This window comes from Alligator sinensis, unplaced genomic scaffold, assembly GCF_000455745.1.
Source record: "Alligator sinensis unplaced genomic scaffold, ASM45574v1 scaffold307_1, whole genome shotgun sequence".
Taxonomy (NCBI): Eukaryota; Metazoa; Chordata; order Crocodylia; family Alligatoridae; genus Alligator; species Alligator sinensis.
Window position 1 is genome coordinate 989,180 of NW_005842115.1, and position 13,649 is coordinate 1,002,828.

The following is a 13,649-nucleotide window of genomic DNA, read 5'->3' on the forward strand; positions in this document are numbered from 1 at the left end:
CAGACCATAGGTCCATCTTGCCCAGTACCTGTGTCACACAGTGGCAGACAGTGGATGCTGAAAGGGAGAGTGAACTGGGGTTTTTCCATTGTTCTGATTCAGTGGCTGTATCACTAACCCCTGTGCACAATAGCTACTGATGCCCTTTTCCTGCAAGAATTTGTCTAGTCCCCTTGTGGCTAGACTGGCAGCTTCCACAACATCTGGCTGGAATGAGTGCCACAGTTTAATTGCATGCTGTGTGAAACACAACTTCCTTTTGTTAGTTTTAAACTTACTAACTACGAGTTTCATGTTGTGACCCCTAGTTCTTGTGTTGTGTGAGAAAGGAAAGAATAAATCCCAATTTGCTTTCTCATTGCCATGTAGTATTTTGAAAACCCTTATCATGCCCCCCTCAAGCATCACCTTTCTACTAATGTCAGCTTTCTGATGCCTTTAATGGGTGGTGAGGTCCGTGCTTACAGATTAAACTGGAGTCCTTCTGAGCTGATGTGTGCCTTTTGGCTAGAGGTATCCGAAACCTGTGAAAGGTCAAAAACTGAAAAAGTCTCACTTCAGTAGAGAACGTAGGTACACACTGAAGTCCACCCTGAAGTTATCGGATGATCCTCCCCATCAACTGGAAGGACAGAAGAATGAATGCCAGTGCTTTGGCTCAAGTGAACACTGCTGGCATTGATACTGTGTTTATCCGGCACTAGCTCTGTTGGACAGGACATGTCATAAGGATGCCGAACAACCGGCTCCCAAAACAGGTCCTATACTCCCAGCTCACTGACGGTCACCACTCTAGAAGTGGAAACAGAAGAGACTCAAGGACATTTTGAGGGCCAATCTGAAGAAATATGACATTACTATCAGGATCCAGGAGACTCAAGCACTGAATTTTCCCCAGTGGCACTGTGATTTATGACATGGCATCAATCATTTTGAGCAAGCTCACCTCACTGTGGAGGCAGATAGGTAAGAGTGACAACGGAAAAGATCTGTGGCCCAACATCACCAGGATCTGCTCCTTCCTCCTGGAACTTTTTGCCACATCTGCAGTCAATACAGATCTTGGATTGCCCTCCTCAGTCATCTAGGGACTTCCCTATTTACTAGCAGACTGTCATCCAAATATCAAGAGACTGCAGACAGCAAATGATTAACTGCTTAATCTCAAGAACAGGCTTAAATACCTGAACCTAAAATGCTTGAGTCTCTGCAAGATTTTCCACTGACCTCAAGCAAGAGCCACTGGAGACCTGGAAATAATTTCCTGAGACCCTTACTAGGGACTAAGGCCTGTCCCTGTCCTACCATCTTTGGGCTGGGTGGTTTGTGCCCTAGGGGGAGAGAAGGGTGAAATTCCTTCTACTGAACAAAAGGTTACTGCAGAAACAAAATTCAGTGACATTTCTTCTTTGATTGAGTCTTCTTGGGAAGTGGACAGTGATCCTATCAATATTCTGGCCAAGGAATAGTTTCAAGGAGCCTGAATGGTATCTCATCATTGCTAAGGTTTTGGTCAGCTGCATTAACATCTGCCTAGAGTGTGCAATAAATGGAGAGGCTCAGGAGAGAGGGCAGAATCAATGACATGGGTTTGGCCTACACAAAACACTGCTTTTCTTTTGTGTGATAGCAGCCAATAGTTGCAGTCAGTGGATCTGTTTGACCTGGGTACCTCTCAGCATAGAAGAGAAAGCGAGCCCTGGCAAATCATTCTAAGTGAGGCTCTCAGTACTAGTGTTTCCTTGCTCTCATTGGCTCTTTGATAGTTGACATCCATTGACCTTTTCAGCATGTTTCAAAACCAACTATTTACTAAGGCTGTGACAGAGAGTTGAGAATTATGTTTTACTTAACTATTTATTTGTTTGTATAGAGGTGATACCAAGCCCTTAATTAAATACTTCAGTTGTTTTACTTCATTTGTGCCTCAGATTTCTTTTCTATTTAAGGTGGGATTGTTTTTTTAAATAACTGATGAGACACAAAACATCCTCTTTGCAATCAAGAGAAAGTATCTGAATAAAATCAATATAGATATTCTAGTATTAGATCTCACTGGATTCCTTGTGCTAAGCAAGAGAACATCCATCAGGCATTCTGCCTATATCAGAGAACTATGTGTGTATCGTAACAGAAACACATATGCTTTTCACGTCACAAGTTTAATCATCATCCTCATTATGTTAATGCTTCCAAGCCCCACTCTTGAACCAACTGGGTGCTGTATGACTATCGACAGAAAGACTCTCTCTCCTGTAAATTACTATGGTCTCCAATGGGATTTGCACATGGGCTAGGAATAGAAGTTACCATAAACTGGTTTAAGGGATCAGAAAGTGGTTTAAATCTGTAACAGAACAGAAGTTCAGTGCACATAAACCAGTTTCAGAACGGCTGAAGCTGGTTTAAGACAAACCTGTTTGAATGTAATATCGGCCTTAACCAATTTGGGTCAAACTGAAACTTCTGTCCCAGACCCCTTCCTGGTTCAAGTTAAATCAGAGTCCCCCAGTATCCCAGCATGCTTTGCAGCCCTGTGCTGGGCTGTGCTGTGCTGTCTGCTCCAGAGAGAAGGGCGGGCCCCACCCCTCTGTGCCTAGCTGAAGCAGTGGGGGCTGGCTGATGGGGGGGGGGGGTGGCTAGCCCAGCTGGAGATGCAGCCCAGTCTATGGGGGAACTGCCCCACCCCCACAAGCAAACCCCAGCTGGGGTCTGGGGCCAGGGAGGGGGGATTTAACCACCCCTTCCTCCACTCAAACTTACTGCTAGCTGCAACTATGGACTACAAATCCCAGAGGCACCTGGAAGCAGGAAGAGGAAGTGATTAGCAACTCCGCAGAGTCCTGCTACTGTAATTCTGGACTGCAAATCCCAGAGACCTTGGGGGCAACAGGAAGAGGAAGTGAACACACAGCCAGGGAGCCTAGCTCTAGGTCCCGTGGCTTCTGGCCTGAGCTGCTGCAGGCATGTGGCTGTATTTCCTGAATTGAAAGTAAATGTCTATTTACTTCCATTTCAATTTAATCTGTGCAGTTTAGACTAACCTGCAAAGACTGAATTGATTCAGCCTCAGGCTTTTTGACTGTTTGTACCTAGCCACGAAGACTGCAGTAGCTCATAAGCTGCTTGTGTTTTACAATAGGTCAGGATTTTTTTTCCCATTGGAAAAGGCACTTTTCAAAAGCAATTATTCCACTGGTACCAGTGGCCTTGCGACTGTCCTCCTGCAGGCCTGTTATCCTTTTGACATTCTCCCTGTCTCTCCAGAAGCAGGAAAGCTGCCCCTACGGCATCTGGACCTGCAGGCAGGAGGGACTGTGGAGAGCTGTGGAGCTGATGAACCACAGCAGTCAGCCTTCACAGAAAACGAGACTGATGAGTGCCTCCAGGCAGACACCTGGCAAGCCAAACAACTTATTCCAGCACAACCAACCTGGAATATGTTTGAGGACACCCAACAAACCCGTCCTGTGGAAAAAAAAGAGGGTTTTTGTTTGTTTGTTTGTTTGTTGTTTTTGATTCACATACTAAATTGGGATAATTTATTTTTCTGAAAACCTCATTACTGTGTATGCTGGAAATCTTACTTCCAGCCAGAACCAGAATATAACATTTGCTATTCACAATGCTAGTTATTACTGGGTTACAGCAGTATAAATGATTCTGGCAAGCCAGCAGGTGCACGTGTTTGCCATTCATCTTAATGTTTCATCATATCTCTGGAAAGCTGTTTAAACCCCAACTGATCACCTTTATTGCTATCTCAGTATAAAATTTACCCAAGTTAGTCTTTTGATGCTCTGTAAATCCATAGCCCTCCATATTCTGTTTATCCTGTATGTCATGTGGAATTAATGATGTTTATTCCCAGCTGACCAATTTGCATGACTGCCACCTTTCTTCAGTGACAGTATATACTAGAACTGACCATATGTAATTAATCACACACATCAACACAACTCACGCAACCTTCATTCAGCCACTTTCTGCAGTTGGCAGGTATTGATTCCTGATAGGTGGATGTACTTGCAAAATTTGTCTTGTTAAGAAGAAATAAATTCCATCTCAGGCTGTTTTCTTATAGACATACGGGCTCTTTTTAAATGCAGGACTCAACATCAGAAAAATCTTGCGGAAGGTTCAACAATCACCGAGTTGACACTATCATCTAAACCTGTAGAGGACTGGCACAAGGCTGGAGTGGGTGGGGCTGAGCAGAGAAAAGACTGCTGCAAAATCTGCATATTCGTCAGGCAGTATCGTTGGCGATTCTTATGGCTGCAATTTATAGCTGATGGATACTTAGAGTAAATCACTTCTTACCTTTCATGCCTCTCACTTGGATGAGTGTTGCTCTTTCTATTCCCAAAGTTCCACGCGGGTTTAGTGTCCCCTTATGGTATAACAATTATAACTCTGTTATTCATTATTAACCATGTCGAGGGGGGAGAGGGGTGGCTGGAATCTATGTTTTCCATGCCCTGAGCAAGTGCCAAAACTGCTGAGCTCAGCTCTTGGGGTTTAGCTGTTATGTTATTGGGACACTACTGAAGCACAGGTTGCATACACGTGCCAAAAACTATAGGTAGGTGTCTATAGTCGGGGCCATAAATTTCAAATAAGTTTTAGCCCATTAGGTTAAGAATCAGCCCAAATTAAATAAACAAATACATTAATTAATAATAAAAAAGTGGGGACAGGCCAGGGCATGTTATAAAATCTCAAGACTTTGCAATTTTTTCTGGCGGGTTTTTTTCTGGCTAAAGATTCATTACTAGCAATCATTAATTGTGTAAAGGTTAGCTTTGAAAAAGGAACTGAGACCTGGGAATAAGAAACTAGGAATAAGGATGCAACCTTAGCCTCATAATTGATCCTCAGCTTTTTGTACCAGAGATTTCTATACAAGACATTAAGTAAGTGGGTAGTGTAAGAATTATGTTGTAGCTGTGGTGACATTAAGTACATTGGAATAAACATATATGCATATCCAGTTCTATATCAAATTGCCAAACTGTGCTTTCTCAAATGCCAATTGCTAGCTTTTCAGATGTAGTACCCTGTTCCCTTGTCCCCAAAATCCGTTTCCTGTTTTCTGTATTTAAGTCTCTTGTATTTAAGTAGAGGGAAGGTTGTTAATTAAAACATGTCACCACTCCGGATTAATTCAACAGAAAACATTGGACATATTTGCAAATTTATCATAGTGAAAAGACCTGATAGGTACATTACCAAAAATCCTCATATTGGTTTCTATTTCTGTCTGAGTAGCCTGTTGCATGTTTAATAAGAAAAAAAGAAGAAAAACCATAGTGTACTTTTTGGTTTAAACCTGAACTGAGAAGTCAAATAACGCAATGATGTCCCAAGGATGTAGGTTGTAGCCATGTTGGTCTAAGGACATAGGCAGACAAGGTTCTTTGGGTGAACCTGATATCTTTTATGATATCTCATGATGTCCCAAGTCATTCACATTGGTTCCATGCTTACAGTGCTATGTATTCAAACAATTCATATTTCTACATATGTGTATCCTTGATTATGTTCTGCATGGTTGACTAAGGTTTTGTTCCACAGTGAAAACTTTGTATATTCCTTATCTGCACCCCCTCATTAGTATGCAGAGGGTATGCAGGTTTCAGGGCTACTCAAGCCTGTTTTGACTGCTTGTAGTCTTGGGTTCTGCTGGAGGTGGGCAATTATTTTGGCTGGAAGGCCACTTAAGGAGATTAGGTGAGTCATTGAGGGCCAGGGAGGGAGTCCTGACCAAGCCTTGGCCCCCAGTCGCAGCTGTTTCCACTGCCTGTTGTGGCAGCAGGGAAGTAAGGAGGTGGGATACCAGGGAGATGACCAGTGATCCTATCCAGCTCTGTCCACTCTGCACCCACTGCTGGGGCAGGCAGGGTGCAATCAGGCAGGATGGATGGGATAGGCCTGTCGCAGTGGCATCTGGGAGTGGGACGGGCAGGTGGGGCAGAAGCGAGAGCCAGGCTGGGATCATGGGGCAGTGACAGCACAGGGCCGGGGCCAGGGGCAGAGCTGTAATCTGCTCCCTGCACATCCCTGAGAAGGGTGCCGTTTGTCGCATAGCTCGCGGGCCTGGGGGCTGTCAATTGTCAGGCTGGCACTTGAAAACCAAGCTTCAGGCTGGGCAAGGGTCTGTTTAGACTTGTATAGGGCAGTCCCCTGGTGGCAGGGATGTGTGTTTTAGAGTGACCTAAAAAGATTTTGCTCCATAATCCCAGTCCAAACTCAGCTCCTAATTCGTGGCAACGTACATAGCACACAGGCCCCGGGGGTCTGCCAGTAGGCAGGCTGGAAAGCAAACACTGAGCTTTGTGTTGGGTAGTGCCTTGCCCAGACTTCTTCAGGAGAGTCTCCGGGAGGCACAGACATGTGGTTTGGGGTAATCTGAAAGGTTTTTTACCCATAATCCTAGCCCAAACTCAGATCCTTATTCAGGACGTTTAGTACACAGGCCTGGGGGGGTCATGAGTTGGCAGGCTGGCACATGAAAACTAAGCTTCATGTAGGGCTGGGACCTGCCCAGACTTCTTCAGGATGGTCCTCCAGGCACAGGGACATATGGTTTGTGGTGATTCGAAGTGGGTTTTCCCCATAATCCCAACCCAAACTCATTTTATTTGAGGCATTGTTCATCGCACGCAGGTCTGGGGAGGCTGTTAGTTGGCAGGCTGGCATATGAAAACTGAGCTTCAGGTTGGGCACTGCCCTGCCCAGAAATCTTCTGAAGAGTCCTCGGGGGGCAGAGAGGTGTGCTTTGTGGTGCCCCAAAAATGATTTTGCCCCATAATCCCAGCCTAATCTCATCTCTTTATTCAAGGCTATATACTTTATACATTTTACATTGTTATTAGTAAATATACTTTTTAGATGAAAATCTAACTCTTCAGTGTGTCTACTTCATTACTAAAAACCTTTAATTGTGTAAAAATTAGCTTTGAAAAAGGAACGAGGAACTGGGACCTGGAGACAGGAGAGCAAGGAATAAGGAACTGGGCATAAGGATCCAACTTCAGCCTCATAAAAGACCAGGTGTGATGCTGGTTTCTCGAGGGGCTTTCCATGCATTGTATCATATCCGTGTAGCCCAGTCCCTCATAGCATGCTTCTAGTGTGTCTTTTGCGTTCTGTTCAGTAGACGAGTTACACACCTGGTTAATTATCTGCACTGATAGTCTGTCTTCAGTCCAAGCACATGAAAGACTTCCTGTTCCCCTGTTTCAAGTTCTTTCGACTCTGATGGATAGGTTTGTGTTGCACCTGCTCTCCACACAAAGGTTAGTTTTCTACTTTAATCCATGGCAATTACTTATCTTTTTTAATATGTTTGCTCTAATTACACTGAGAGATAGCACTGTTTAGCAGATAGGGCATTGCCCTAGGAGTGAGAAGACCTGAGGTTTATTCCCTTGGCCTAGGCAAGTCAGTTTGTCTCTCTTTGTGTCTGTTCCCTTTCTGTCCCTTGTCTGCATAGACTATAAACTCTTTGGTGGCTATTTTATGGAGCCTAGGACAAGAGAGGGCCTGACTTTCTGGGGGACTGGGCACTATTGCTATACAAATAGTAAACCATAGTAAGATTGCACTCAGCTACTGTGTCTTTTCTTTATTTCTCGTGCCTTGTAGAATCTTGTTGTATAAATTCAGCCTCAGAGCTATGTTTCTGCATCATAAACCTCATAATTTTGCCCTCTAGATATGTCCTTTTTCCTTCATATTTCTCTGTCTTGTGAGAAGGGCAACACACTTCTGCAAAATGGTTGTCTCTGATACACATGACAACACTCCTTTAGGGCAGGATATCTTTGTGTCTTGTTGTGACTCGCCACATTTACTGCAAGCAAATCTGGTCTAAGCCATTTGTTGACCTTTGTATTCTGCTTTTATGCCTTGCTGTGCATTTTAATCAGGTACCCTTTTACTCCTTGTTAACGCTTTTATTTGGGAAGCACGTTTCACTCACCCCACACATATCTGCTCTTCTTTGCAAAGTCAGGTCCATTTCTGCAATGACTTTACTTTGACTGCATGATCGTTTATGCCACAGATAATTCAGTTTCTAATTAGTCCATCTGTTTAACTGGTCAAATTCAGATGGTTGGGTTAGCAGTTTGCAGTCTTATTTGTGCTTTCACTGGAACGCAATATATATTTCCAGTGCTTCTGGGACTACCACATACAGCCCTACGGAGGATTTTATTATGCTTCCTTTTAAGAATAATTTGAAGTATTGCAACAATCTCTTCTAGTTCTGCCTTGGTAATACTAGTAAGAGGGAAGATCCTTATTTCCTGGTTGCAGCTGGTAAGGTTACAAAATTTCAATGCTCCTCTCGCATGCCAGGAGTCAATATTCAATACCAGCTGTTATTTTGGCTTTGTGATACTAGATCCCATACACTGAAAGCTGGACTGAAATCCTCGGGAGCCATTTAATACAATGGAAGCGCATATGTAGGACCTATATTACGCTGTACATATCTTTTTTTAAACTCCCAACCTTCCTCTTTTCAGCATAGTTTAACAATGAGAAAAAGGTTAGAGGGGCCTGGTTGGTTTTTATTTATTTTTTATTTATTTTTTTAATTTTACCTTTTTTAATTGTTTGTGGGCAAAATCTCACACCTACAATACCTTGCTGGCAGTAGTGAATGCTGCTGCAGCTGGCATAAACAAAGTTTGGAGTTTAGGGTCATAATGGTTTGCAGTCAGAGTGTGGCAGTGTACCACACAGGTCAGATCCAAAACCCAATGGGAGGACTCCTGTTGATCTCAGTGGCTTTGGGATAAATAAGTAGTGTGAAAAAATTCAGAAATGCCTAAGAAGTCTAAGCCTCATTGAGAGCCATAGGGCGTCTCTACATGTGCCAATTTAAGGCACATTAGCCATTTTTAAGGCGCATTAAGGGTGTGGGTCTACACCTGCACACCCCTAATGTGCCTTAAAAATGGTGATTTGGGGCTATTTGAACATAAATTGATACCTGCAAAAGCAGGTATCTAATTTAGGTGTGAATAGCTAAATGCCTTAATGCACATGTAGATGCGTTAAGGCACATTAATTAACTTTAGTCCCAAGTCGGTCTTCACACTGCGCTAATATGACTTAATGTGTGCATGTGTAGACATGTGCAAATATCACCTTAATGTGCATTAGGCACATGTAAAAGCATGTGTAGATGCGCCCATTGTTACACAGGGTCCTAAAGGACTGACTTGCTTGTTATATAAAATGTGATGTAGAGCGTGCAGTACTTCCTAGTGGAGAGAGCTCAAGCGATTCAGGTTCTGTTTCTGCTCTGCTGGGTGATTTTGGGCAAGCCACACCCCTGTCTGTGCCTGAGGGTCCTCATCTCTGTCTGATCTTCTTTGCAAAGCACTCTGAGATATGCTCATGGAAAGCCTGTTGGCATCTTTTTCTGCTATTATCTTCAATCTCCAGTCAGTATAGCTCACAGGAGCAGGCAGAGATCGTTCTCAGGAGAGACTCCTCTTTGCTCTTGCAGGTCTTTCCCTTTCTCTTTATCCAACAGCCTCTGGGAACATGTTCCTGAGATTTCCTTCTTTCTCTCTGCCTAGACTTCTTGTTCCTCTTTCCCTCTCATCATTCTCCCTTTTCCTCCCCTCTTGTCTTGTTGTTCCTGCTCACTTTCAGATTTCCCTCTTCTGGAGCTGGTTTCTCGCCTTCCATGTTTCTCTTCCATGATTTTACTCACCATGGTTTCCTTCTCCTCTGAAAGCATCTGCCTGTGTTCTCTACACAGCCATTTCTTGCCCTCGTCTCCAGTTGCTGACAAACCAACTGCTCTTCTCCTATCTCATGCAACAGAAGCAGTGATTCCCCCCCCACATCTTTCCATTTCATTAATGGTGCTCTCACCCCTTTAGGTGGGAAAGGAAAACAGTAAATTGCTAGAATAAGGATGGTTCGTGGTAAAGGGACTGAAGAGGAAACCTAGATTTATTCTTTATCCCCGCAAGAGCTGACCATTGTGATCTTGGACAAATATTTAATCTCTGGGTGTTTCAGGTCCCATTGGAAACACTTAAGACAATCATACATTGACTCTGTGTCTTATAGACAGGGGTATGACCTGTTTCTCGCTACGGGTATTGGCAAAAAAGCACATTACCCAGAGGTGAGCTAGAGTGAGAACTTACCATGGGGGCTCCTTGTCTGCATGCTCTACTTCCCAGTAAATGTGAGGTAACTTGCACCGAGGGACAAGCTACTTCATATTTATGTGGTGTAACAGTGTGTACACAGGTCGTTACAACAGACTAGATGATGTGGTGTAAGTTCACACCCAGCTTAACTTGCAGCAACTTGTCTGCGTGCGCATACCATATATGTTTGTACTGTGCCTGGCACGCTAAAGCCTTGATCTTAGTTTGAGTCTGGATTTGACAGCTTAATCCAAAGAATAATAAAACAAGACAATCCAGGGTTTACTTGCCTAAAATATAAACATTTAAGAATAAAAAGAACGGTTACAATGGGAAAATCCCAGGATAACCTTATAAAAAATGTTTATTTGTTTTTCATTTCTATAGGATGATGCTTTTTAATATCTGTTTTAAATCTTTTGATATTAGGTTATACTCTCAGGAGGCTGTTCCCATCTAATTTATGGCTTATGTGACACATTCTACTACAAGCAATAATCAAATATATCAACAACCCAGATGGTAGCTTTATTATCCATATACTATTATGAGAGAGATTTCTGACTGAATCAAAAAGAAGTCTGAAATCAGTATTGTTGTAGTTTTCCAACATGGAATATTTGTTCCATGTAACAATCCCACCAGGGCTGACAACAAGACTTGATTCTACAGCTATAGTGGTACATCCAAAGCCTCAGCTGCATGAGCTAGAGGAGTTGGCTGGAGCAGTTAGAATAATTGAAAGTTAGGGTTGGAAGGGACCTCAGGAGGTCACATCTAGTTCAACCCCCTGCTCAAAGCAGGACCGTCCCCAACTAGATCAACCCAGCCAAGGCTTTGTCTAGCTGGATCCTAAAAACCTCCAAGGGTGGAGAGTCCACAATCTCTCTGGGTAACCTGTTCCAGTGCTTTACTACTCCCCTGGTGAGAAAGTTCTTCCTAATATCTAACCTAAACCTCCCTTGTTGCAACTTGACACAATTGCTCCTTGTTCTGTCATCTGCCACCACGGAGAACAGTCCAGCTCCATCCTCTTTCGAACCACCCTTCAAATAGTTGACGGCTGCTATTAAATCCTCCCTCAGTTGCCTCTTCTCCAGACTAAGTAAGTCCAGTTCCCTCAGCCTCTCCTCAGTAGTCACGTGCTCCAGCCTATGAACCATTTTAGTTGCCCCTTGCTGTAGCCTTCCCAATTTGTTCACATCCTTTCTGCATTGGGGGACCCAAAATTGGATACAGTACTCCAGTTGTGATAATCAGGTTGGTCAGGCATGACTTGCCCCTGGTAAATCCATGCTGACTATTCCTGATCACCTTCTCCTCCAAGTGATGAGAAATGGATTCCTTGAGGACCTACTCCATAATTTTTCCAGGGACTGAGGAGAGGCTGAGTGGTCTGAAGTTCCCTGAATCCTCCTTTCCTCCTTTCTTAAAAATGGGCACTATGTTTTCCCTTTTTGAATCATCTGGGACCTCTCCCAGTCGCCATGAGTTTTCAAAGATAATAGCCAGCGGTTCTATAATCACACCAGCCAACTCCCTCAGCACCCTCAGGTGTATCCCATCCCGCCCCATGGACTTTTATATATCCAGCTTTTCTAAGTAGTCCCTAACCTGTTCTTTCACCACTGAGGGCTACTCACCTCCTCCCCATACTGTGCTTCCAGGTGCAGTAGTCTGGGAGTTGACCTTGCCTGTGAAGACTGAGGTGAAAAAGGCATAGAGTACTTCAATCTTTCCACATCCTTTCTCGCTAGGTTGCCTCCCTCATTCAGTAAGCGATGCATACTTTCCTTGATCTTCCTCTTGTTATTAGCATACTTGTAGACACGAGGGCTGTCAAATGATTAAGAAAATTGATTGTGATTAGTTGTGTGATTAAAAAAATTAGTCACAATCAATCGGGATTTTAATCTCATGGCTAAAAAAATCAAAATTAAGCAAAATTACGTGGGTATCTTGTATGGTTGGGGGTAGGGGTGTGTGTGTGTGAATTTGTCAAGGTGTGGGGGGCTGTGTGTGGGGTTTGGAGCCCAGGGAGGGGGGGTCCCCACAGGGGGGTCTGGAGCCTGGGGAGAGGGGACCCCCGAATGTCCTGGAAGGGTGTAGGCTACTGTGGGTCAGGAGTGAAGGGCAGCAGCAGGGCTGGGGGCTATGGCTTGGGAGTGAGGGTCAGGGGAAGAGCACAAGAATATCACTGTCCCCCCTATTATATTGCCCCCCACAATTGGAAATATGGTAATCCTACAGAAATGCAGTCCAGCGGCTTATAGAGTAGCTCCCATCCCTGGGCGGCTTATCCAGGGTACAGGGGGGGCAGCTCCCCACTGCTGTGCACATCCCTGGCAGAGGTACAGGAGGCATGTGCCCCCCATATTCGTAAGCAGGGTAGAGGCAGGCTGGGGCTCTGCACCTTGCTGCCTTTGCCCTGGGAGCCATGTAATGCCATGTGCTTCCCACCTCTGGATTGCTAGGGAATGCATGGCTAGTGCACAGCTCCCAGAGCAAAGGAGGCAAAGTACAGAACTCCAGCCCACAACAGGCAGCCTGCCTCCACCCCGTGCACAAATCTGGGGGGAACATGCCCCCTCATGCCTCCCCCAGAGGTGCACGCAACAGGGGGGATCTGCCCTTCCCTGCCCCTGGACGAGCGGACTGTGGCTCCATCCCACAACCTTCCCCAGCCCTGGGGTCCTATTCACTCCAGTTCCTGCCCTTGCCCCCTGTGCCTGCCCTTGCTCCACGTCCTTCCTCACCGTGGGGGCCTCAATCTGTACCCCAGCCCCTTCCTTCTCCCCCTGCCCTTTCCTATCCCCCTCCAAAGACTTAGCTGCTGGGCACTGCTCTACATGCTGCCGGGCTGCTTTCCTGGCTGTGCGCATGCTGTGGTTGCACTGGCATGGGTTCCAAAACCATACGTGTGATTAACATGTTAAAAAAATTAATGTGTTAATTGGTTCTTGCATTAATTGCACATGTTACTGTTGATTAATTGACAGCCCTAGTAGAAACCTTTCTTGCTGCCCTTCCTGTCCATCGCCGGCTGCAACTCCAGTTGTGCTTTGGCCTTCCTGACTTCATCCTTGCATGCCCGAGCAGTACTCTTATACTCCTCACTACTTGTTTGGCCAAGTTCCCACTTCTTTTAAGCTTCCTTTTTTGTGATTTAGTTTACTAAAGAGTTTCCTGCTAAGCCAAGCTGGGTTTTTGCCATACTTGCTACCTGTACATCCTGTACATTGGGCTGGTTTGTTCAGTTGGGCAGATATCATTTGTGGATTCACCATGGAAGGGAAGAGACAATGAAAGCTGAAAACGTTTTAACTCTTGGGCACTGAATTAACAACTGGAACCACATCAGTTTATCCTTGTCTGTCTCCCAGCTGAGTAACACAATGAGGTCAAATGTAGTCTTGCCACTCCTACTGTGTCTATGGTTCAGCAGTACTGAAGTATTCG

The 13,649-nt window shown here is 44.6% G+C and overlaps 1 long non-coding RNA gene across 1 annotated transcript in view; it reads left to right on the plus strand.

The window, feature by feature from the left end:
• Positions 1 to 7,258: 7,258 nt before the first annotated feature.
• LOC112550454 overlaps positions 7,259 to 13,649 on the plus strand; it is a 13,402-nt gene continuing 7,011 nt past the window's right edge. The window contains exon 1 of the long non-coding RNA XR_003094316.1: positions 7,259 to 7,301. This is a non-coding gene — a long non-coding RNA (uncharacterized LOC112550454). The remainder of the gene's footprint in view (positions 7,302 to 13,649) is intronic.